Source organism: Crocuta crocuta, unplaced genomic scaffold, assembly GCF_008692635.1.
Source record: "Crocuta crocuta isolate KB4526 unplaced genomic scaffold, BGI_CrCroc_1.0 scaffold167, whole genome shotgun sequence".
Taxonomy (NCBI): domain Eukaryota; kingdom Metazoa; phylum Chordata; class Mammalia; order Carnivora; family Hyaenidae; genus Crocuta; species Crocuta crocuta.
Window position 1 is genome coordinate 11,298,181 of NW_027532406.1, and position 26,703 is coordinate 11,324,883.

Consider the following 26,703-nt stretch of genomic DNA (forward strand, 5'->3'; position numbering starts at 1 on the left):
TGTCTTCCAGCCTCTAAGCAGTCCCCCGGGTTCATGTCTTGCCACTCTCCACCACATTCAGCATATTCTAACCTCACCAACCTTCATTCAGGTCTGTAAATGCCCCACACTCTTTACCACCAAAAGAGTTCAGCATATGCTGTTCTGTTTTCTGCTGTTCCCTCAGACTCCTCATCTAACTCTCATTTAGCTATTAAGTCTCAATGTAAAAGTCACCTCCTAAGAAAAGTCTTTCTCAACTCCCAACATAAATTAGGTCTCAGAGCATCAGCTACTTTTCTTTATCCTACTAGGTAATTATATATTTATTCTGTGTTTATTTAATACCTGACTCCCCACAATACTAAGGAGTAGGAAACTTTTTGGGTGAGTAGGAAACTCCTCGATCCCCAGAGTACACCCATCTCCCATCATAGCTCCTGGCACCCAGCAGAGGATCAGAAAATACTTGCTGAATGAGTACATGGCATACAAAAGTAGAAATCATGTCTTCTTCCTTCAAAGTGCTTCCTATCTAATATACACAAAACAATAGGAAGTAGAATAGTTGAAATTCACATATAGCACAGATTATTTGGTAAGTCCCTAAGTGTTGCACAGGCAGTCAGTATAATTTACAAAACAGAAATACTAAATAAAGAAAAGGTATTGTTTTACATCATTTTCATCTTCGGGGGAATCACCTTGGAGTCCTTGATTATCACAATTCTCTGCAAGAGAGAACCAACAATTAGGAAAAACAAAAAGAAACAAACTAACAAAACCCCTCTACCTGTCCCCAAAGAATCTCTGCTCACTAACCCAGGACTGCAACCAACAGAGCCACCTGCCCCAGTGACGCTGAAGCTGGGCTGGCTGCAAGCACAGGGTTAAAATCTGTACCACCTGAGCATTGTAGGAATTGGGGAGAAGAAACAAACCCCCAAACTAGTCCCACTTGGAGATAAAACAAGTGGGAAAGCATTACTCTTCCATTTATAATAAGAAACAAGCTGGACTTGGGACGCCTGGGTGTGTCAGTCAGTTAACCATCTGACTCTTGGTTTCAGCTCAGGTCATGATCTCCTGGTTCGTGGGATCAAACCCCGTGTCAAGCTCTGTGCTGACAGCGTAGAACCTGCTTGGGATTCTCTCTCCCTCCCTCTGTCTCCGCCCCTCCCCTGCTCGCTCTCTATCACTATCTCTCTCAAAATAAATAAATAAATAAACATTAAAAAAAGAAGAAGAAGAAGAAATAAGCTGGACAAACTACAAATTAGCTTTCACAAATTCTGCCAAAAGCTGAGCTCACAGAGCCAACATCTAACCCCAAATCTCAGGAAAGACAGGCTACCACAGGGAGAAACAGGACCCAGAACTTTGCTCAGCTGGGATAGACTTCTCAGATGCCATATAAGCCAATAGGAAGAATTTAGCTAGGAATTTTGAACAAAATGCTAAAGGCCAAATGCAGGCTGGCTAAGGGCTGCAGTAATAGCGGAAGCTGGGTAAAGGGTGTATGGGAACTTCTTGCACTATCTTTGCAACTCTTCTATAAATCTAAAATTATTTAAAACAAAAACCAGCTCAGGACTCATGAGTACTGTTGAACGTGGACAGAGGCAAACAGAAAAGCATCCCATGGAAGACCTCCTAAACTATGCATGGGACTCTCAAAAGAGACAATGCCTGGAACATGAGCTTGCTCACAGAAAACATGAAAAAGGAAAAAAAGGAAAATTCTAGTGACTAAATCATTCCACAGCCCAAGTAGAAGATTTTCTATCTGAAAACCTATAAATGTTTATTTTTAATTTCTAGGAATCCTAATGAGGTTCACTTCACAAGAATCAAAATAAATCCAGAAGGAAGATCGAGGATGCATAGAGCAGAGGGAAACAAAAATTCAGAACAAGAGCTAGTAAATTTAAATAAGAATTGACAGGGGTGCCTGGGTGGTTCAGTCGGTTAAGCATCCAGCATCCGAAGTCAGTTCAAGTCATGATCTCATGGCTCCTCTGAGTTCCAGCCTCACCTCGGGCTCTATGCTGACAGCATGGAGCCTGGAGCCTGCTTTGGATTCTGTGTCTCCCTCTTTTTCTGCCCCTCCCCCACTCATGCTCTGACTCTCTCTCACACAAATAAATAAACATTAAAAATTTTTTAAAAAGAAAAAATAAAATAAATAAGAATTGACTATAAAAATAACGAGGATGGGCGCAAGGGGTATATGGAAACTCTCAGTACTATCTGCTCAATTTTGCTGTGAAATTAAAACCACTCTAAAAAATAAAGTTTATTTTTTAAATAAATAAACAATGATGAGAACGTTTTTACACTGAAAAACAAAATGGAAGTAAAATGTAGATAAAAATAGCATAGAAGATGGAAAAGCTGCTCAAAGCCAAACAATGGGAGGAACATTTGAAGGAAATAAAAGCATTCTAAAAATATTGGGCTTGTTGGAGAGGAAGATAGAAATATTGATTTCCTTTAGATGTTGTTTAAAAATATATGATTAAGTTGGGGCACGTGTGTGGCTCAGTTGGCTGAGCATCGACTCTTGATTTTGGCTTGGGTCATGATCTCACAGTCCATAGAATTGAGCCCCATGTCAGGCTCTGTGCTAATAGCCAGAGCCTGCTTGGGATTTTCTCCTCCTCTCTCTCAGTCTCTGCCCCTCCCCTACTCACACTATAAATAAACAAATATTAAAAAATCTCTCTCTATACATATGATTAAATAATTGCATTTTAAAAATCTGGCTGCAGTTCAAAATGGCAATGTAAGAGGATCCAGAGCTAGCTCACCTCCTCCCACAAACACCCCAAATCTACATTTGCATAAGGATGAACTTCCTTCTAGGGGAAGAAAAGAAACAAACTAAGCACTGCCTGAGCAACCCCTCTGGATCCAAGCGGGTAGGAAAGGCTGGAACACAATCTCAGTCTCATCATAGAGTCTATCCTAGGCCCAGCAAACCACAGTCAGGAGGGAACTCAAAACCAGAGCTTTACCAGGCACCCCCACTTTTAAGACCTGACCTGAGAGGAACCCTAAAACACATAGCTTTGAAAACCAACAAGGCTTCTGTCCACAGACCCACAAGCTGTAAGGCACAGAGACACCGCTCTTGAAGGACAGGACTCTCTTGCTGAAGCTGATTGAGGCTGCCAGACTTTGTGTGGAGGCTCATTTGCTTGCCTTGGACCTTCTGCCTGAGGCCAGGAACCTGACTGAACACACATTTGAGGGGTTGCCACTGGGCTCACTGGGCCAGGGCAATCCCCAGGCTGGCGTCCTCTGCCTACCTCTGGCCCTCAGTCTGGTTTCAGCCGGCAGGTGCCATCTTGGAGACCCAGAGCACCGGCCCGTCCCCAGGGGAATCTTTACAGATATTTGGTGCCCCCGTTTCACTTCTGGTGTCCTGGTGTTTGTGGCTGCAGAGCAAAAGATGCCTTCATCACCTGGTTTTGGCTGCGGTTCCCCAGTGGCCAATAAAGAAGCCAAAGTTTTGAAAAAATCCCTAACGTGCCATGATCTCACAGTTAGTAATGGTGAATAGCAGTGGCAACTCACTGCCTATTCCAGAGCTCAGACTTCCAAACATAAATACAATCTTTCTATATATGTTAACATCAGTGAAAGGCCTGAAAATGGGAATTTTTAAAAAAAATTTTTTTTTCTAGGAGAGAGAGAGAGACAGCGTGAGCAGGGGAGGGTCAGAGAGAGAGGGAGTCACAGACTGAAACAGGCTCCAGGCTCTGAGCTGGCAGTCAGCACAGAGCCCGACGTGGGGCTCGAACCCACGAACCGCGAGATCATGACCTAAGCGAAAGTCGGACGCTTAACCGACTAAGCCACCCAGGCGCCCTGGGAATTTTTTTTAATTTGCAATTCTCATTGGAGTTAATCCTAAATTTACTTCAAGGAAACAATCCTGGGTATTTTCAAGATTTTAGCTATAAAATATTCATAACAGCTTAGAAGTAGGATTAAACAAAGTTTTCTCTTCTCTTGCTTTTCTACATGCTCTATGAAAACATGAATTACTTTGGAATTTTTAAAAAAGTTTTTTAATATTGGAAATGGACTTTATTATTAACTATCCTTTCATGTTCTGTCATTCTATGGCTCTACGGAAGGCAAGTATTAGATTTTAGGTTGTATTAAATCTCAAGCTAATACACATTTGTTGAAAATACTAGAGATTGACATTTTGAAAGCTATTGGATATTATAGTCATTATTATCTTACTGTCCTGCGTTGCTTACAATAAAGACAAGTCGTTAATGATGTCCCACCCTATCCCGACTACTTTATGCTTTGCAAACTTTCCCTCATCTCTCAAGTTTCACCCCCTTCAAGAAATGTTCCTTGATCCATGAGTCTGATTTTTATGGCTGTCTTTTACACCTTCATAGGCTCCAAGGTATACCTGCATCTTAGCCCTTTAACCACACCATATGTGCTGTTTTACCTGCTTTCTAATTAGACTAAAAGATCTCTGAAGGTAAAGGCTAATTCTGTTTTTTAAAGTTTGTTTGTTTGTTTTTGAGAGAGAGAGATAGAGAGCAAGTTAGGGAGGGGCAGAAAGAGAGGGAGACAGAATCCCAAGTAGGGTCCGCACTGCCAGCATAGAGCCCGATGTGGGGCTCGAACTCACAAACTGCGAGATCTTGACCCGAGCTGAAGTCAAGAGTCCTACACTTAACTGACTGAGCTACCCAGGCACCCCAAGCCTAATTCTTAATAGGCTTTTTATTCTTAGGTCCCAGCACACCTGTTTGTGAATGAAAGAGACACTTGTTAAGAATCAGCAGAAGGTAGCTATTTCTTAATAAGATTCTGCACCGGATTCCAGCGTGTGGGTTTTGTCCCGACCCCAACGAGTTCTTCAAACACCAGCTAGGTGTCCTATGATTCAACTAGATTCTGACACTACCTACCTGGAGAGAGCACCAGATCCCACTTGTTAAGGGTTCAGTCCCACAAAACTGCTTTCCTCCCCCACTTCAGATGCCAGCTTCAAGTCTAGGTGGTCACCTGTGCTTTTGATGAACTGCCTATAGATTGGACATTCTAATGATGCCCTCCCTTCAGCTTAATTTGCTAGAGCGGCTTACGGAACTCAGAGAAGCATTTTTCTTACTAGATTATCGATTTATTATAAAAGGATATGATTTAGGAATAGCCGATGGAAGAAATGTATAAGGCGCGTGTGAAAAGGATGCAGAGTTTGCATGCCCTCTCCAAGCATGCCACTGTCTGTATTCACCAGCCCAAAAGCTCTCCAGATCCCATCCCCCTTTTGGTTTCTTACGGAGGCTTCATTCTGTAGGCACCATTGATTAAATCGTTGGCTATTGGGCACTGAACTCAATCTCTAGCCCCACTCCCCTGGTGGTGAGGGGCTCTGGCTCCAGGCTGAAGGTTCCAAACCTCTCACCACTGGGTAGCTCCTCTGACAACAGCCTCAATCTTTCCAGGCTTTCCAAAGGTCACCTCATTCCTTTATTCCTCCCATCACAGGAAATTCCTAGGGTTTTTAGTAGGTCTGTGCCTGGAACAAAAGAAGACCAAATAATATTTCTTATTATAATTACCATTACCATGAACAACATAAATTAAATGTTTTTAAGTCTTCATGGCCAAGTTTTTAAAGCTGTTTTGAATTTCAGATCATTTCTAAATGAATTTCTTCCAAATTAAGAGATAGTTTATTGACATTTCCTGAGCACTCTGCAAATTCTAATGTGTGCAGTCACCATGGTTTTTTACCTGACCGTAATATGGCTTAATATTGTTTTGAAAAATGTATCTGTATCTGCCCTAGTTGCATTCATTGTGCTAAGAGAAATACCCTACATGAATTCTCTGTTTCCAAAGTTAATTTGGCAAACATCTGTTACAAGAAAATGGTCCAGATGGTTTTTGACATGTAGTGATCATAAATAAGTGGTCCTTTTCACATATTGCGTGGTGTTTGCTGTAGTTTTCTACTAAAAGGATGTGGTTTTTTTTAAAGAAAGAAAAAAACTACTTAATCTCATGGCCACCCAAGGCACATAAAAGCATATGTGACTCATGTGTCTGAACGCCAGACCACTCGTTATAGATTCAAATGGGGTCACATTGCCAGGAATATCTTCTATGTTGCTGACCCATGACTCTGGTATTTCAATATGTGCTTTACGCATATTATTTTAATCTGGTCAATAGTCCTATGTGGTAGGTACTATCATCTCTACTTCCAAATGAATAATAGCCCAAGGTTATTAGTAAGTGGTAGAGCATCTGACACCAAAGCCCGTGTCCCTAACAGCCACACACTCTACATGCCAGTGGTTTCTGGGCATCCCCTACCAGGTTGCATTTCCAGTGAACAAGCTCCTGGGTGATGTTTATTGTCCAGACTTACTTCACCTGCAAAGTTGCACAAAGGCACCTTGCCATACCTCTGGAGCCCCCTGCCAGCCTCCCCACAGGCAGAGTGGCATATGCAAGCCCACCCTCCAAGCTCTCTGGCACAGAACAACTGCAAGGGGGTGCAGAGAAATGCCTTTTTCACCCAGGCCAGCATCCCTCTTTACCACCCAAATGGCAGCTCATCCCAATATCTCACAGAGATATTGATATTGAACCCCCCCCACACAATGCTGGACCAGAGGACTAAATCTGAGACAGATGCTCTGCATCCCCCTCCCCAGGGAGCCAAGGTCTTTATCCTCCTTTAGCCAGAACCCACTAATGACCTGATTGCTCCACACCAAGCTGCATTAAGAGGCAAACAACACCACAGTATCACAGGAAATGTAACCAGATAGAGAATTCTGTACTTACCCAAATTCCTTCTGTAAAGTGTGGCATGCAGTTAGAGGGGATATGTTAATAAGTAATTTGGAGACAGTAAGATTCCACAGGGATGTGTAAAGATGGTAGCTAAGTTGCCTGTTAAGGAGAGGGGGGTCTAGTTAGACTCTGAGTGTGACTTCTGGAAGGTTAGCAAGTTTTGGGCTTGCGTGGAAGTGCCCTTGATAACAGGGAAGAGGCTGAGGGGGCTGTCTCCCACCCACACAGTGTTTAAGTTTTCCCCAAATGATGGTATCTTGAACAAATACTTAGGGAATGGGAGTTTGAAAAGGCACCCAACTGAGAGCCTGGAAGTGCCACACAAGCCTGTCCTATAGTTTCCAACAATAGGTATGGCCTGGGCTGCTGCTGTCACTCCTATCTTCCATATAACTCTTTCTAGAAATTTTTAATTTTCATAAATTTAACTTATTTTTTTTTTTTTTGCTTTCAATAGTTATCTCCATCTTACAGGGAAGAGACCTGAGGTGTAGAGATGTTAAATAATTCACCCAAGGTCCTCTAGCTCACAAATGGCAGAGCCACTGGAAGCCAACCTGTAAAGGAGATCTACCAAAAATATTTGGGCAGAACTACACGCAAGGGATGAGAGTGGAAGAGCTATTGAAGGAGGGTGGGAAGAGTGAAACAGGGCCAGGAGGGCAAGGCGTGCAGCGGAAACGGCTTGCATAAAGCTGTGAGAATAAAGCTCCAGAGCAGAACTCTGGCCTACAGGACAATCCAACCAACCACTTGTTTAGTGTGGCTTAGTTTTTAAAGTTCATTTATTTATTTTGAGAGAGACAATACGTGAGTGGGGGAGGGGCAGAGAGCAGGGAGAAAAGAGAGAATCCCAAGCAGGCTCTGTGCTGTCAGGGCAGAGCCCAACTTGGGACTCAAACTCACAAACCGTAAGATCATGACCTGATCAGACATCAAGAGTCGGGACACTTAACCAATTAAGCCACCCAGGTGCCCCATGGCTTTTGTCTTTTTTAATGATTGAGGTGGAGGGAGAAAATCAAAACGAGAATAATATTTTGTGCCCAAGAAATCTTACAAAATTCATATTTTAGTATCCAAAACTCTTAGTGTCCAAAAGCTTTAGGGCACACTGTCACACCCATTCATTAACATATCGTCCCAGGTAAATGGCAGATTAGAGTAGTGGCAACAGAGAATCTGGTCCCCCAAACCTAAGGTATTTATTATCTCATCCTTTATGGAATAAATTGGCCAACCCCTGGGTCAAAGCAGAGATCTCTCTCTCACAGCAGACAGAGATGAAATGTTACCAGTTCACAGAAGAAAATAAAAAATAAGTATAAAAAAGTAGATTTTTCGAAGTTAAGCTTATTCAATTTAAAGAAGAGCCCCCTTTATCCTAAGATGTCATCCTCCCTACTTTTTATTGGAGCAAAAACATGTCCTTTCTGTGATTCAGTGATAGTAAGTGACAGTTTGGTTCTATTTAATCTCTTCATCTACCCTGGCTGATGCAGATGGAAGGAGCAATGTCTTCTCTCCTCTCTTTTGCCTTTTCCTCTGCTTCTTTTTTTGGCATCTGTCTATTCTACCACCCTTTCTTCCCAGGTCCAACACTGCCCATCTTCAGCAAAGTTAGTGACCTCAAAAAGAATTCACACTCCACAGAAATCACAAAGAAGAGATATTACAGGTTATCTGCCATCTTTGTTGAAAGGTAAATGTCTAGTTTCATATGATTAAGTCCCAAGCAGTTCAATTGCTTTATAAGCCAGTTTTTCTTCTCAGCTCAGCAAAAGAAGCAGTTTCTGTTTCTTATCATCAGAGCATGGAGCTCCCTCCCTCTCCCATGTGGCAGGCACTTAATAAATGTCTGTGCTGGGTTTTTAGGAGTTGATTCTAAAAGTATCTGTTTTAGGCTGTTGAGTGATCCTGATGGAAGTTTCTGTCAAAGCAGACAGAAAGATTGCCACTCCAAATCAAGTCAGATATACATTCCTAGGCAAAATGATAATTCTTAAGTATATGCAATTTTTAAAAATATGTTGTACCTTTAAAAAAAAACTTTCTATCAGAGTAATATATGGAGAAATGCACAGACCATAAGAGTACAGCTCAATAAATTTTCCTAAAGTGAACACACCCTTGTAACTAACATCCAGGACATTTCCAGCCCCTAGAATCCCTTTGCGTTCCATTCCAGTCACTATCCCCAAAGGGTTAAAAAACTATCCTGACTGCCAGCAGCATAGATTAGTTTTGCCTGTTTTTTGTACTTTACGTACATGGAATCATGCAGGATACACTCTTCTGCGGCAGGCTTCTTTCACTCCAGTGATGGGGAGGCAGGTGGGGGAAGAGATGGTCTGCCCCATAGGAAGGAGTATGGTATCACTGATGTTGCTTAGAATGACAACACATGCTGACAACAAAAAAGAAGAGCTGATTTTTAGTCAGTTCTATTATTGTTTTTAAATTCTCTACAGACAATGCACATCCTTATTGTCTACACCTGGGGTGAACTACCTCCACCACCCACTTGTATCAGTACACCGTTTCACTTACCATTGCTTTTATTGATTTATTTATCTGGACTCTCTACCCCCAATGTGGGGCTAGAACTCACTGCCCTGAGATCAAGAGACACACACTCCACTGACTCATCCAGCCAGGCACCCCTACCATTACCTTTAGAAGATGTGTTTATGTAATTGTGTGTTCCTTTTCATTGCTACGTAGGATTTGACCGAATGACTATACTACTGATTTATTCATCTTTTTATTCCCCCCCTGAGGGACCCACACATGCAGGTATCAGAGAGCACTTCCTGCCCTCCGGCCTCTTGAACTTCCAGGACTGTGTGCCTAGGACATCCTCCAGCCCAGCAGGCCATCTTCCTGGAGTCAAGGGTTGCTAGCCCTGCACTACTCACACCTAGAGGGAAAGGTCTTTTGAGATAGACCCCTTGCCCCCTGTGCTCGTGGGATTACACGGGGCCTCTGTGAGTGTCATGTCTAGCAGGTGGGCTTCCTTATTCATTTATTTTATTTTATTTTTAAAGTTTATTTTGAGAGAGAGAGTGTATGTGTATAAGCATGTGCAAGTGGGAAGGGAGACAGAGAGAATCCCAAGCAGGCTCCACAGGGTCAGCACAGAGCCCAACACGGGGCTTGATCTCATGATCATGAGATCATGACCTGAGCAGAAATCAAGTCAGACACTTACTGACTGAGCCACCCAAGCACCCCATTATTCATTTATTTTTGATGGGCATTTAAGGTAATTTCTACTATGGAGCTATTATGAACAGTGTAACTCTGCACATTTTTGTGTGTCCTTTTGTGAACATATGGGAGTATTTCTGCTGGATAAATACCTAGGAGTACACGTCTACTCCTGGGTCATAAGGTAGACATATATTTAGCTGCCAAAGAGCTTGCCAAATGATTGTACCAATTTACCCTTCCACTAGCAAGGTATGAGCACTCCTCTTGTACCACATCCTTGCCACCACTTGGCATTTCTGTCTTTTCATTTTGGCCATCCTGGAAAGTGTGTTGTATATATCCAAAATTATGAAATACAGGTGAATATGTAGAAGACTGTGGATATTAATTTCTTCAGAAGGGATCCAAAAGAGAAAGGAAAATATAAAATTCATATAAATACAAGAAAGCCTGAAAGATCAGCTCTGTGTTAAAGGAAATAGCCATCAGAAGTAAGGGACCCATGGAAATAAAGGATGTTAATTTAACAAATGTTTTTTGAAGATATGTTATTATGTCCTGAATTATGGTTCCTCTCCCCTCCCAAATTTCATATGTTTAACATTAAGGCCCCAGAATGGTCACATATCACTTGCATAGGCATCAACAAGCTTGAGCCATCAAAACAAAACTACTAATGATGAAAGGGTAACAAAGGGAAATTATGAATGGAGTTTAATTAAAGCTTATAATGAAGGGTGCCTGGGTGGCTCAGTTGATTGAGTGTCCAACTCTTGATTTCGGCTCAGGTCATGATCACCCAGTCATGGGATCAAGCCCAACCTTGAGCTGTATGCTGGGTGTGGAGCCTGCTTAAGATGCTCTCTCACCCTCTTCCTCTGCTCCTCCCCTCCCTCAAAAAAATAAATAAAGCTTATAATGAAATTTATAATGATAAATAGTAATTGGCTTATAAAAAATGCCTTCTTCTAGGGGGGAAATGGTGGGGGGAAGGGGGAGAGGCAAACCATGAGAGACTCTTAAATGCTGACAAAAACTGAGGACTGATGGATGTGGAGGGGAGATGGGCATGGAGAGGGGCACTTGTGGGGATGAGCACTTGGTGTTATATGGAAACTAACTTGACAATAAACTATTTGTAAAAATTTAAAAAAATGCCTTCTTCTGTAGATTGTAGATCCCTATCCAATCCTCATGAAAGTAGATGGAAAAGAGATGTTTTATTCAGAAATACACACATACCTCGAAATGTACCTACAAACCAAAATTCCAGAACCATGAAAACTAGTATCTAATGCTAAGAAAGTTAGCCAAAAATTCAACATTCCAAATGTAAATGGATTCCAAAACAAATTAATTTTTTGAAAGAATCTGACAAAATTTGAAAATAAGTATATTTATTAACTTCAGTGAAGAATGTTTCATCTTTGTAAAGCAAGAATTTGTGATGCAAAAACAAAAAATAAGAAAAAGCTATATGAGAAAGAATGAATTTTAAATCTTGGAAGCAAAAATGGAGTCACTGAATTTAGGAATTCAATAATCAGGAAAACTTCAGCCCAGACACACTAAACAAGGAAATTAGTGAACTGGAAGATAATAGTAAAAAACTTACCAAGAACACAGTACAGAGAGACAGGCATAAACATATGAATGATGAAAAAGTAGTTAAGAGGGGCGCCTATAAGTGTTCAACTTGAGCTGAGGTCATGATCTCACAGTTCGTGAGTTCTAGCCCCATATCTGTCTCTCTGCTGTCAGTGCAGAGCCCACTTCAGATCCTCTGCCTCCCTCTCTCTCTGCCCTTTGCCTGTTCACACACTTTCTCCCTCTCAAAAATAAATGAAAACATTAAAAAAAATAGTTAAGAGAAATGAGGGTTTGGGCACCTAGCTCGTTCAGAGCATCTGACTCTTGATCTCAGGGTTGTGAGTTAGAGCCCCACATTGGGTGTAGAGATTACTTTTTCTTTTTTAATGTTTTATTTATTTCTAGGAGAGAGAGAGAGAGAGAGACAGTGTGAGGAGGGGAGGGTCAGAGAGAGAGGGAGTCACAGACTCTGAAACAGGCTCCAGGCTCTGAGCTGGCAGTCAGCACAGAGCCCGATGCGGGGCTCGAACCCACAAACCGCGAGATCATGACCTAAGCGAAAGTCGGCTGCTTAACCAACTAAGCCACCCAGGCGCCCCTGGGTGTAGAGATTACTTTTAAAAAGAGAATGGAGTGGGAGAGTGCCTGGGTGGCTCAGCCAGTTAGGCTTCCAACTCTTGATTCCAGCTCAGGTCATAATCTCACAGTTCATGAGTTCGAGCCCCAAGTCTGGCTCTGCACTGATGACACAGAACCTACTTGGGATTCTCTCTCCCCCTCTCTGCCCCTCTCCCATTCATGGTCTCTCTCTCTCTCTCTTCCTCTCTCTTGTGCGCGCGCTCAAAATAAATAACTAAATTTTTTTTTTTAAAAATAGAGAAAGAAATGAAGGACAAACTGAAGAACTTTGATGTATGCAATGACAGATACTTCACAAGAACAAACTGGAGGCAACTTAAGAGAAGTCATATTTAAATAGATAATAATTGAAAATTTTCAAAACTTGCAAAAGTGTCTCAGTCATCATAGCATAACTTCAATCCAAATTATCAACCAAGAGATATAAAAATAAAGCCATGTCTAGACATATTATAATTTATAAACCATCAAGGATAAAGAAAAACATATTAAAAGATTCTGAATAGCAGACACATTTTCCATAAAGGAATGATAATTAGATGACAGTAGATTTCTTATCTGCAGTAAGCATTGCCCTAGAAATGTATACCCAGCTAATACATCACATAAGAATAAGAGGAAAATAAAGAGTTTTAGAAGAATACTAAGCTTGGGGCACCTGGGTGGTTCAGTCAGTTAAACATCCAACTTTGTTTGGGTCAGGTCATGATCTCACCACTAGTGAGTTCGAGCCCCGAATCGGGGAGCTCGAGTCCCCCTTCCGTGGAGCCCTGTTTGGGGCTTCACATTGTCAGCCTGGGAGTCTCTCTCTGTCTCTCTCTTTCCCTCTCTGTTTTTGTGGGATTCTCTCTCTCTGCCCCTCACTTACTACCTAACTCTCTCTCTCTCTCAGCATCATCAACAACAAAAAAAGCTCTCTTGTTTAAAAAACAAAACAAAACAAAACAAAACAAAACAAAACACTAAGCTCTTTGAGGAAGATGCAGTCCAGCTAACGTGGAGCTAGGTCGGCCCAGAGGCTCCTCAGGCTGCTCCAGACTCCCTGCTGTTTGCTCTTGCAGAGGAACAGGTGAGTCAGGAAGCCCTGAAGCCATGGCTTTTAAAAGATAAAGAAGGATACTCAAGGAACTAGAGATAGTGAGTTAGAGTTACTCTAACCAGCTAAAAAGTAAAATCTTTGGAGATGTGGGTGCTCACTTGATCAGAGGCACAAAGGGAAAGAATCTCAAAGTAAAAGGACCAGTCCAGATGCCCACCAAGGCTCTGAGAACCACTGCAACAAAAACTCCTCATGGCAAAGGGTCTAAGACATGCATCATTTTCAGGGGAGGATTCACAAGCAGCTCATTGATTTGCAAAGTCCTTCCAAGATTGGTAAGCAAATTACTTCCATCAGTATTGATTCAGGAGTCCGAGGATGAAGTCATCACTGCTGATGCTTAAATGAACCTTTTTTAAAAAATTGATTATCAGCTGTTAAATTTTTTTTACTGTTTATATTTATTTTGGAGAGAGAGACAGAGCACAAGAGGGGAGGGGCAGAGAGAGGGAGACACAGAATTCAGAGCAGGTGCCAGGATGTCAGCACAGAGCCTGATGCGCGGCTGGAACTCATGGACCACAAGATCGTGTCCTGAGTTGAAGTCGGATGCTTAACTGACTGAGCCACCTAGGCACCCCTGATTATCAGTTGTTAAAAGAGAAAAGAAGAACACTGACAGTTTAATATCCACAGAATCTCCCTAAAACAATAATCAAAGAATACATTTCAGTAAGAATAAAAGTGATGAAGAAGAAAGAATATAATTAAGAAAAAGCAGAAAAAATGACAAAATGTGTTGGTAATTTTAATTAATGAGTATGATAAATAATATCTCATTTATATGTTAAAAAAAGAACAACAACAACAAAAGAACAAATAAAACACAATTAAAACAAGATGGGAGTGGGGTTGAATACTGTGTGGTTAAAATGTGGCTAAATATTCAGGAAGGGAACAGAAATAGTGAATACCTATATCTATTTAGAGAAGGGGATAATTAAATATATGCTTTGAAATTAACTATTGGTACTAAAATTAGAACAAAACCTATAGTTTATAAAACAGCAAAGAGGGAAAAAAAGAGGAATATAAAAAGTTTTATCAATTCAATGTAATAATAACAATAGCAAACACATAGAGTTCTTACCAAGTGCCAGACATTATAGTTGAGGAAAGAAGGGGAAAGAAGCTATAAAATAAGTAATACACAGAAAGCACAAAATCAGATGTTAGAAATATTCCAGGCACACCTGGGTGGGTCAGTTGGTTGAGCATCCAACTCCTGATTTAAGCTCAGGTCATGATCCCAGGGTTGTGGAATCGAGCCCAGCATAGGGCTCTGCTCTGAGTGTGGAGCATGTTTAATATTCTTTCTTTCTTTCTGCCCCTCTCCCCTGCTTGCACTCTCTCTTCCCCCATTCCTAATGTCTGAATTCTATATTTATAATTTCTAGCTATGCCATAGAAGCTGGGAATTTCAAATTAATGTAAGGACTTCATCACAAGGCAGAGAGGTTTTCTCATGGCCATGTGATGCTCTATCCCAAAAGATATAAAAGAAAACCAGAGTAAAGAACATATTAAAAAGATGCTAAAAAATACTAACAGTCAAAAAAGTACAGTATACAATTTAGGGGAACTCGGGTGGCTCAGTTGGTTAAACATCCAACTCTTGATTTCAGCTCAGGTCATGATCTCCCCATTTGTGAAGTCAAGCCCTACATCAGGCTCTACACTGACAGCTGGGAGCCTGTTTGGGATTCTCTCTCTCTCTCCGCCCCTCCCCACTCACCCTCACTTCTCTTTCTCAAAATAAAAAATAAAATAAAAATTTTTTAAAAGTACAGTATACAATTCAAAACAAGATAATTGGCAAAAACTGTTTAATCCAACAATACCAAATGTTGCTGAGGATTTGGATTTGCTGATGGTAGTGGAAAATAACACGAGTGAGCAATCTGACGTCTAGTAAATATGTAAATTAGCATATCCCTCAAGCTAGCAATTCCTCTATACTTCTTCTGGGTATATATTCTAAAATATATAAGGAGACAAGTACCAGGATGATGACTGCTGCATCATCTGCAATAGCAAAAAAGAAAAAGAAAGAAAAGAAAAAATTTTAAATCATCTAAGGTGCACCTGGGCGGCTAAGTCTGTTAAGCGGCCAACTCTTGATTTCAGCTCAGCTCGTAATCTCATAGTTCATGAGATCCAGCCCCACAACATCTCCAGGTTCTGGCTTCAGGCTCCGCACTGGCAACAGGGAGCCCGCTTCGAATTCTCTGTCTCCCTCTCTCCCCCGCTCTTGCTGGCAAACACTCTTGTTCTCTCTCGTGTGTGTGCGCTCCCTCTCTCGCTCTCTCTCTCTCTCTCTCAAAATAAATAAATAAATAAACTTTAAGGGGGAGAGAAAAAGAAGGTGCCTTTGGGAGGTAATTAGTTCACGTGGGCAGAGCCTTCATGAATGAGATTAATGCCTTTATAAAGGAGGCTCAAGAGAGGGCTCCTTTGTCCCCTTCCAGCACGTGTGGATACAATGAGAAGTCTGTGACCCGGAACAGGGCCCGCACAGGACCAGGCTGGCACTCTGTTCTCAGACTTTCCGCCTTCAGAACTGTAATACATTTCTGTTGTTTATAAGCACCCCCCCACCACCCCCGGTGGTGTTCTGTCATAGCGGCCCAAAGGGGCTGGGGCAAGCAGTGAATATATATGGTATTGACAAACACTCTAGGTAGGCAAGGAGGGGAGCGGAGCTGAGCACAAGTACACGTGGGACTTCAACTAAATCTGTAAACTTCTACATGTTTTAATCTGAGCAAAAGGTAATAGGTTAAAAAGGGGAGTTCTCATTATCTTCGAAATTCAGCTGAGGCCCTGAAGCCAAACGGACTTGCTAGACACATTTCTGCAGAATTTTATAAAAAATGACCAAACCGGTCCTTCAAACAGCCGTCCCCGTCGGTTATCTCCAGCGATTTTACAAGAAGGCCACACATTCACTGAATGGGATTTTTTGGCTTTGGCTCCTCCCATAATCCGACGCGTCTCACTCACTGAGAAAGGCTCCCAGGGACCAGGCGTCCCGGCGTCTCGCCTTCTGGCTGGATGCTTCCAGAGCCCTGACACTGCAGGCACTGGAGCTGCCTGGAGACCAAAGAGAAAAGCAGAAAGAGTTCTAAGGAAAGCCAGCGAGCATCTGCAAGCGTTTGTCGACATCTGCACCTGGGCTCTTGCGCCCATCTGGAGAATTCCAAACACGGAAGACTGGCTGGAGCTGTGCAGTTACAGGGTGGAGAGGGAGGGCCGATTGGACGGGAAGACATTTGGCAGGAAAAAGACACATGATGTTTTCCTGTTGACCAAAAGGACCTGCAGGGAGCAGGCAGAAGCCGTCCCGAAGAGACCCTGCCACCCAAGAGCACTGCTGCCTGAGGCCAGGGTCCCCCGGCAGGAAGAGGCAGCGTAGGGTGAAGCCCCAAAGAGAACAAAGGCTGAGAGTGGATTTCAAGAAGCCAACTGGAGAATGACTTGAATGGGGTGAAGCCTCATTTGCGGGTTCTCCAAATAACCCACATCCCACCTGAAAAACCTGTACCTGGATGTTTAGGTTAATGGAGGGAGTGAGTATCAGCTACATCAAGGGAGAGAGGACTATATATAGTCTCAGCTAAATACAAAGGTTTTTTGGGGTTTTTTTTGCTTCTCTTTAACCCACATGCTGGATCCCATGCTAGAGGGGAGAGAGAGAAGAAAGAAAGAAAGAAAGAAAGAAAGAAAGAAAGAAAGAGAGAGAGAGAGAGAGAGAGAGAGAAAGAAAGAAAGAAAGAAAGAAAGAAAGAAAGAAAGAAAGAAAGAAAGAAAGAAAGAGTCAGAAAAAATTTCTGAAAGAACAACCATGATCTCCTTCCTCACAGAGTCAGCAGTTCGACAGGTAAAAACATAACATTTGAAAGGCTTGTGAAATTGGACCAAGCTTTTTCATGTCTCCTACAGCCAAATGTGAGCTCTGGGATCTGGCAGAGATCAGTCACAGGGAGGAAGGGAGATTCAGCCGTGTGATGGAAAGCCCTTAGGGAAGAAATCGTTCTTTCCCATTGGTATCTCCCTGAGTTTGGCCCAGGGCTAGTAGTAGTCACACAAATGGGGCAAAATGCTACTATTTAGTAAAGCTTGACGGTGGACGTTGCAGCCAGCCTTCAAGATGGTCCCAACGATCGCCACCTCATTTTTCACCCCCTGGGTAGTTCTCTGCCACATGGTACCGGGCTCAAGCACACCAGTTTGAGTGACCAATAACATATGGTAGAAGTAAAACATGACTTGTGAAATTAGGTTCTAAAAAAAGACTATAGCTTCCCCCTGTCTCCCTCCCACCCTCTCTTTCTCACTCTGGCTCCCTTCCCCTCTCTTGCTCTGGGGGAAGCAAGGCCTATAAAGAGGCCCACACTTCAAGACACTGAGCCTGTGGCAAACAGCCAGCAAGAAGCTGAAACCTGCTGACAAACAGGCAGGAGCTTGGAAGCTGTCTCTCTCTCCCCGTTAGGCTTTGAGATGCCTGCCCAGCTTACAGCTTGCCAGCAGCCTTGCGAGAGATGCTGGGCCAGAATCACCCAGCTGAGCCACTCCCTGATTCCTGACCCTCAGAAACTGTGTGAGATAATAAATGTTTGCTGTTTCAGCTGCTGCACTGAGGCAATTTGTTATACAGCAATAGATAACTATTATGCGAGTACATAAATATTTGATATACTAACTTTATGTTCTTCTGAAAGCCTCTACTATGTCATAATAATTTGAATATATATCATGAAGATTTTTCCCATGTTCAGCATCCTGAAGCTAAAGTAAAGGGATCTTTTAGGATGAGCACACGGTCTCTAACTAGAATGAAAGTTTTTATGTTCCCCTGAGAACACGTTCGTAAAATAAAGCATGCTTTGGAAGTGAGAAATGACCTGAAATGAGTTACTCTGAAATCCAATTATTAAACTAGTCTACAGGGGCACCTGAGTGGCTCAGTTGTTTAAGTGTCTGACTTTGGCTCAAGTCATGATCTCATGGTTTATGGGTTCAGGACCCACCTCTGGCTCTCTGCTGTCAACTCAGAGCTTGCTTTGAATCCTCTGTCCTCCCCTCTCTCTGCCCTTCCCTGTTCTCTCTCTCTGTGTGTCTCTCTCAAAATTAAAGAAACATTTTTTTTAAATAAATAAAATAGTCTACAGAATCAGTGGGTCACTGGTACCATGGGGAGTGCTGGTTAATACTAACATAGATCTAAAAGGAAACTAGCTACTAAAGAGAGAAAACAAGCAACATGACTGCAGTACTCCTTAATGACACTAGATGGTGACAAAGTTTTATCATGCAATTGCATTTCTCTGACATCGTTTGGCTGGGGTGAAAGTCCTTTAATGAGCATACCTCAGAGAAAGCAAAGGAAACATTTACTTAATTATTACTTGGTAAATACTATTCTAGAACTATTATTTCTAAGTGGAATTAAAACTGGATTGTTTGTATTGATTCCTGACCTAAATCCATTTTTAAAAGGAGGAAGTTTAAAAATTTTTATGTTTATTTCTTTATTTTTAGAGAGGGGAGCCTGAGAATTCCAAGCAGGCTCTGGGCTGTCAGCACAGAGCCAGATACGGGTGCTGGAACTCACAACCTGTGAGATCATGAGCTGAGCTGAAATCAAGAGTCTCACGCTTAACCCTCTGAGCTGTTCAGGCACCCCTGAAAGGAGGCAGTTTAAATGAAGTAAATGTATCTATTGTTCACTTTATAAAAATAAATAGTAATTTTAATAACTACTCTTAGCATGCATTCAGTTATTCCTTAGCATACCTGAACTTTGGGATAATTTACATAGAGTTGAGTCATAGTTTGCTTTTGAAAGATTAGTACTTATAAATGAAATCAGGAGAGCACTCCAATAATTACTACATTTTCATTCCTGTCCTTCAAAATATTTCCTGTGATAAGAGGTTGTCTAACTTAATAATTAAGAGCACAGACCATGGAACCAGACTGTAAAGGTTTAAATCCTACCTCTACTTTGGGGGCGCCTGGGTGGCTTAGTCGGTTAAGTGTCTGACTTTCACTTAGGTCATGATCTCGCGGTTCGTGGGTTCGAGCCCCGTGTCGGGCTCTGTGCTGACTGCCAGCTCAGAGCCTGGAGCCTGTTTCAGTCTGTGACTCCCTCTCTCTCTGACCCTCCCCTGCTCACGCTGTCTCTCTCTCTCCTAGAAATAAATAAAAATATTAAAAAAAAAATCCTCCCTCTACTTTGGATTGTATCTCAGGATCCACCTCATAAATGAGTCACAAATGAAATAGTATATGTAAAGCACTGATAATAATACTTACAATTTAGAAATGCTATTTAAACATGAACTATTATGTTTTCCCACATAAGTTCCCTCTGTCTGAGGTAGAGAGTGCCATGGATATATATAGCAAAAACTGAAACTTGAAATCTAGGTCAATTTCCCAATGTTACACAATCAATGGAGTCAAAGTCCACAGATAAAAGAGACAAACATTTGGAACTGCACTTTACTGTTGACACAGAAAGTGTGCTTCCAAAGCAGAGGCATAAACTAGAACTGGAACACAAACCTTGTAAAGCTGAGCCAATGAGACTTCCCACTGCACCACAACAAATAATTCTTATTTATCGACTGAAGAAACTCCTAAAAAGACACATCTTTGGCAATATTGGCTGCAAGTTAAGTGACAGATGAAATCTTGAAATATTAACAAACACTTCAGTCCATCTGCATTATTTTAGTTATCACCACCCTCTACCTCACGGGATGTTCTCCCTTAACTGCCTCAGAGAAGGAATGATACCTCAAAACCCAGAAAAAGAAAATACTTTTTCTTTTTAAAATTTTTTTATTTGAATTCCAGTTAATATATAGGATTACATCAGTTTCAGGTCTACAATATGCACGACAAGCACATTCCTTAATCCCCACCACCTATTTCACACGTCCCCCACCCCTCCCTTCTGGTAACCAACAGTAGAAACAAAATATTTTTAAAGTGTTGGCCCAGGTATTAAGGAGAAAAGATTTAGAAGGAAACCTGACGTGTTAGAACAGAGCTCCCCATACTGTTAATACTCAAAAGGCTGATCTGATAAGGAGGAATAGGGAGATTTGAAAGAAAAGCAAAGACACCAGTGGGCTCCTGAGAAGGGCCCCTAGGCTGATCCCACTCCTCTGATTGAGGTTGGAGGAGGAATAATAAAATGCCCAGATATGTTTGGGGATTCAGGCCCCTCTTTAAAGTGGAACCTGGAGGGGCGCCTGGGTGGCTTAGTCGGTTAAGCGTCTGACTTTCGCTTAGGTCATGATCTCGCAGTTCGTGGGTTCGAGCCCCGCGTTGGGCTCTGTGCTGACTGCCAGCTCAGAGCCTGGAGCCTGTTTCAGTCTGTGACTCCCTCTCTCTCTGACCCTCCCCTGCTCACGCTGTCTCTCTCTCTCTCCTAGAAATAAAAAAAATAAAAAGTAAAAAAAAATAAAGTGGAACCTGGAAACTGCAGGGGTCTCTATTCCTGTGTCCAGCTTGTATAGGAGTAGACAGAAAAGCTGTCTGCTATCCCTAGGCAGATGGTCCTATGAGTCCCCCAGAGTTCTCAGAGCCACAGAGTGGTTTGGTGGCAGCAGAATGACACCAGAAATGCAAGAGAAACGCAGAAGCAGAGTTTCCCATGGTGCAGCTGGAAAGGAAGCACCAGAATATCACTAACACAGAGCGACTGCACTGAGAAGCAGCAGACAGAAAGAGTCTTGCCTGTCAGAAACAAGGGGGGGGGGACACAGCTGGAAGCATTCCGTAAAGTGGGTGTGTCTTTTAAGACACTGGCTCAGCTGCTTTCCACAGAGACCGAAATAACAGCCCTAACAAGACAGAACTCTCATTTCTATCACACACAAGGTCAAAGTAGCAGTACTCTAGAGAGCTGGAAATGCCCACTCAACCAGGTCATCCAGGAGCCCAGGTTCCTTTTCTCTTACTGCTCTGCACTCCCCACCCCCACCCCCCAGAATATTGCCTTCCTGCCCTCATAGAAACAAAGCTGGCTCATTACCACCATATCTTTATTCCAGCCTTGGAGAAGAAAAAGGACCACCGAAAGCTGAGGGACGGCAGATGCCACTTAAAGGCATGACACAGAGGTTAACACATTGTTCCCATTCACCTCCCAGCCCTTAGACACATGTCCATACCTAGCTGTAGGGGAGCCTGAGACATGTAGTCACTGCTTAGGCAGCCGAGATGGTTTTTGACTAAAGAAAGAGAAAACGGATACCTGTAGATAGGTGGTGAACTCTGCTACTCTAATGAAAGCCAGGGGGGCTATAGACAGAGGACAAAATTGTACACTTTCAAATGCCTCGATTCTTCATCAACCCATCAATACTCTGAATCTTAAATGCAACCCTGGGTAGGTAAGGGAGGCCTGAATTTAACAAATTTAAGTCTCTTGCACTCAACAGAATGGAAACATAAAATAGAAATTAAATTCAACCATTGAAAAAATGAAAGATACATTTCAGTACATCTTAGTTTGTGGACTGACACTTATAGCAACTCTTTTTTAAAAATTTTTTAATGTTTTATTTATTTTTGAGAGAGACAGCATGAGCAGGGGAGGGTCAGAGAAAGAGGGAGACAAAGAATCCGAAGACAGGGTCCAGGCTCTGAGCTGTCAGCACAGAGCCCGACGCGGGGCTCAAACCCACAAACCATGAGATCATGACCTGAGCTGAAGTGGGATGCTCAACCGACTGAGCCACCTAGACGCCCCTATAGCAACTATTTAATTCATACTACTTAAATATGCCTGAAAAAATAAAGCTGCAGTGCTTTACAGAACCTTGACAAATTGTGATTTTGCGATTATTTTGATAGAGTAAAATTTAATAACAATGAAGACCTTGTTAGAGATGTTTTCAAGTCTTCACTATTCAAAAGAGTCTTGCCAAATTTGTTTATCCATTTTATCTCCAAATTCCTACGCAATTTATTCTCAAACTCCTTCCCGCAGATGGCTAAAACAGGTGTGGGCACATAAGTAAGAGCAGTCTGTCTGTAGATGGGCCAGTGCGTTTCAGATGGCTTTAAACAAAGGCTCTGCCTAAACAGATCATGATGATAAACATGACAATAAGACTGTCCCTCTCGGACATCTGATCCCGAAAGAGATTGCAGCGAGTAGGATAGAACTAATCAGAGAAGCAAAGAAGTCACAGAATCAGGCCATGAGTCAGCAGCAAAGGTCTCAAGGCACCATGAGTTCAATCAGTGTGTGCTGTGTGATAGAAATCATCAGTACTGGGGCCTCTGAACTCAAAAGCAATTGATATGCTTCCCTACATTTTCTCTTTATTCTTGCAGGTGAGCTGGAGACATGTATCTAGTTCCAGCCCATGAAAGGTGAGAAGTATCATGTATCACTTCTAGCTCCGGGTTGTGAGCCCTCCAGTCCTTCTATTCCTTGTGCAGTGACTTTGGAAGCCATGTGTTAATATGGCCACATCACAAGAGGGTGGGGCCTGGGGTCTTGGAGTGGAAGAAAATCTCTACTGACTACATCATTTTGTGTGGGCAGGAAATACATTTTTGTTGCATCAAGTCCCTGAGATTTTAGAGCTGGTTCATTGTGGCAGCTAATGGCTAGTTATCCAGACTAATACAGTAAGTAAATGTCTCAGTATTTCCCATATGATAATTATTCTAGTGATAATAATTGCACGGTTGCAACTTGTTGTTAAAGAGAACCAGTAAGTCTGGAATGGCTGTTGGTAGCTGGTGTTTGTCCTCACCATGGCGGTATCCATTCTGATTATGCCCTTGCCATCTCCTTCGGTAAGTATTTCACATATTGCCCTGTTTATGGAGAAACCCTAGTGTGTCCTTCAATTTATACTGTAAGTGAAAGGTTAAAAATGTAATATGTATTTTTAAGTTATAAATCAGAAACATTAAATTAATGGATCAAATCTGAGACTTACTATTTACATTAGACAAAAAGATGAAAGGCTTAAATCAGGGGAAGAAAAGGAGACCAACTCAGAAGAAAGGAGAAGAAATAAAATCTTTATGCCTTGAGTTAGTAAGATCAAGGGGGAAAAAAACTGAAAAGAGAAAATGGCTATCTATCCATGCAGGAGGAAATGCTTTTGTATTTAGGTACCCTTCAATTATTCTAGTTTGTAAAATCATGGCATTCCAAGAAATCATTCATCTTGCTTCTTAATAATTTACCTGTGCCTATTTGTTATTGCACATCACTTGAATATATTTAGAAGAACGGTAATGTATTTCATATACATTCCTGAAAATAAAATTCATGTTTCTTATGCAAGTAAAATAGGAAAAGAGGTCATCTAACCACTAACATGAATGTTTTAAAAGATTAAATCTCATTTTCATTTGATTCTCCCTCAAGATAAAAGGATGGCATAATACTTAAGCACACAGAGAACAAAGCATCTCTCTGGTGGCTTTTGTGTTTTGTGGACTTACTGTTACAATCAGTACAGTATTATTCAACACATATGTGTCCAAATAATAGAAATATTGATTAAAATGCATATTACCTTATATTATATAAATCCTTAACATTTAATTATATATTAAAATAATATTTCATTTAATATGCTGATGATATAAAAGGCCACCATTATTACAATGCAGAATAGAATTCTGAAGTTTAAATATATATTCCATTTATAACCTGCTTTCCCTACAAGGCTAATAACATAAAATCAATTTCATGTTATTATTCACATGAAATCATTCACATGAAATCAATGTGGACTTAGATAATAAAAGTATGTTTAACCAACAAGAGAACAGGTCCATTAACTCCCAGGCAGTGGTTGACTGGGAGCCTGAAGATGAATAAAGTTATTTTCCTGAAATTTACACTCTAGTTGGGCATTTCTATACTGAAATGCTTTTCAGGTCTATAGTATGTTGCTGCAGCTTATAACACACTTTTAAATACACAGATCTGGGGTGCCTCAGTCAGTTAAGCGTCTGACTTGGGCTTGGGTCACGATCTCACAGTTCGTGGGTTTGAGCCCCGTGCCGGGCTCCCAGCTCCCTGCAGACAGCTAGCTCAGAGCCGGGAACCTGCTTCAGATTCTCTGTCTCCCTCTCTCTCTGACCCTCCCCTGTTCACGCTGTCTCTCTCTCTCTCTCTCAGAAATAAATAAAACATTAAAAAAAATAAAAAATATACACAAGTCCTCTGAACATCTCTGTGAGCTAGAGAAGACAGAAAATTCTTATATTCTTAAGGTCCATGAAGCCAGCATACTGACCGTCTTCAAGTTGAATTCAATCCAGACCTGTAGGTCTACTTTATGAGACTCATATTTTTTTTTGCAATTAGTTACCAATATTTAAAAGTTTCAGACTTTCACATTAAAAAAAAAGAAAATTTGGAGTGCCTGGCTGGCTCAGTCCATGGAGCGTGGGACTTTTGATCTCTGAGCTTGTAAGTCCGAACCTCATGATGGGTGTAGAGATCGCTTACTTAAAACATAATCTTTAAAACAAAAAACCTCTCTGTCCCAACAAGTGGCCTCGGCTGAGGTGGGTAGAGGCTGCCCCTTTTTTGAAGAAGCTGTCTCTCCAATTCACTCCAATCCGCACCACTGTTTATTGCCCCCAAGACCCATAAGAGAATCAGTTGCCTTTTATCTTGCTTTGCAGGGCCTCCTTCTCGCTTACATAATGTGGTCCCCAGGGGTCAGTGGGAAAAGGAGTCAGTCAGGTCGTCCCTGTCAGTCCAGGAAAGGTGGGAAGGCACTGCTCGGAGGTGAGACTGGCGGTGTTTGCTGGAAATGCACGCAGCTGAATTTGGAGATAACTTAGAAGGTTAAATATGGAAGAGACCTTCACACATCATCTCAGACTCCTCAATTGTAAAGAAGAGGAAGCTGAAGTCCCAGGGGGCCCAATGACTTGCACCACATCACAGGGCGAATTTACAGAAAAGGCCAGCCCTGAGCCCAGGCCTTTTAACTCCAGGCTGGAAAAAGAAACAGGAAAAAGAAACAACTACAGAGAAAGGAAGGAGAGTGGGGACGGGCTCTCCCTTCCCCCTCCCGCAGGCTGTGGCAAGCAGCCAACCGCAGCTCACTGCATATTTAATTTAAACCTTTGTCTGCCCTGGCAAGGACAAAGTACAATCTGTTTTATGTAAAAAGTCTTCCCTGAGGAAAGCCTCGGCCTCCAGCTGCGAAACTGATTGATGTTCTTAAAGCCCCCAGGAACCTCTTCTGGGATCCGAGGTTGCGGTTTCCAAAAAAAGAGTTTGTGAAAAGGGAAGCACTGAAAACAAAAAAAAATTTTTTGCCCTTTATTGTGTTTCTCTCAATCTGGGAGAATTAGACTGAAACATGAGGAGGGAGATCATGCAAATAAAGACTATATTTTAAAAGCAGATTTAGGAGTTCTACCTGGGAGGGGCTCGGGAGGCAATCTGCTGGGGGAGGAAGACTGGAGACGCGTCTGGGAGCTTTATTTGCATAGCGAGCTCTCTGCTGTTACTTATTACTTAGATTGCCCATTCCAATCAATAAAGACTGGACCTGAGACTGAAAGCATTGGTGGTGTATTTGAAATATGTGTGAAGTGTCCTAATAGACATGAAAAGACATCTTATTTTGGGAGTTCTGCAGTGTTCCTGATTCCCGGTCAGGGAGACCCCGATTTGGGATGACATTTCTTGCGCAACAAAGGCCAGTTTTGAAATCCAGTCCTTGGGTTTCCTCAGAGCTCTCCTGGATGAGTTGGAGTCAGGGGGATCTCCTGCCAGGTTTCTTTCCATCCCCTGTGATCATTACACCAACTGGCGGCTCAGGGCCCCGACGGCACTGCAGCGCCCCAAGTTCTGGAATGGGCAAAACCACTAGGGAAGTTGTGAGGCTGACTGAGATTAACCCCCAAGGACCTGTCCTGCCCGCGGCCCTTAGTCACACCTGGAGCAGAGGGCGTGTCAGTCTGGGAGGAACAGAGAATAGGGTTCAAGGGCCTGCCTTCACCTTGCACCTCAGGGGGCTGAGCTTCAGTTTAGAGCTAGAACAAAGCCGCTGCCAGGTCAGGGCTAAGGAGCTTGGGCCGATCTTGGGATGGTGCCAGGACCCAGAAAGCATTGCCATGAGCACCAGCTGGCTCTGGTCCCAGGAACATGTGCAGCTGCTGTGGCGGCCAGACTGGGCCTGCAGACTGTCCCTGTGCCAACCTCCATTAGGCCTCCAGCGCTGTGCTCCCCGGCAGGCTCACACCCAATGGCCCATGTATTTTGGCATCAGCTTGCCTTTAGGTATCCTGAGGTGACTGAATAAACCTTC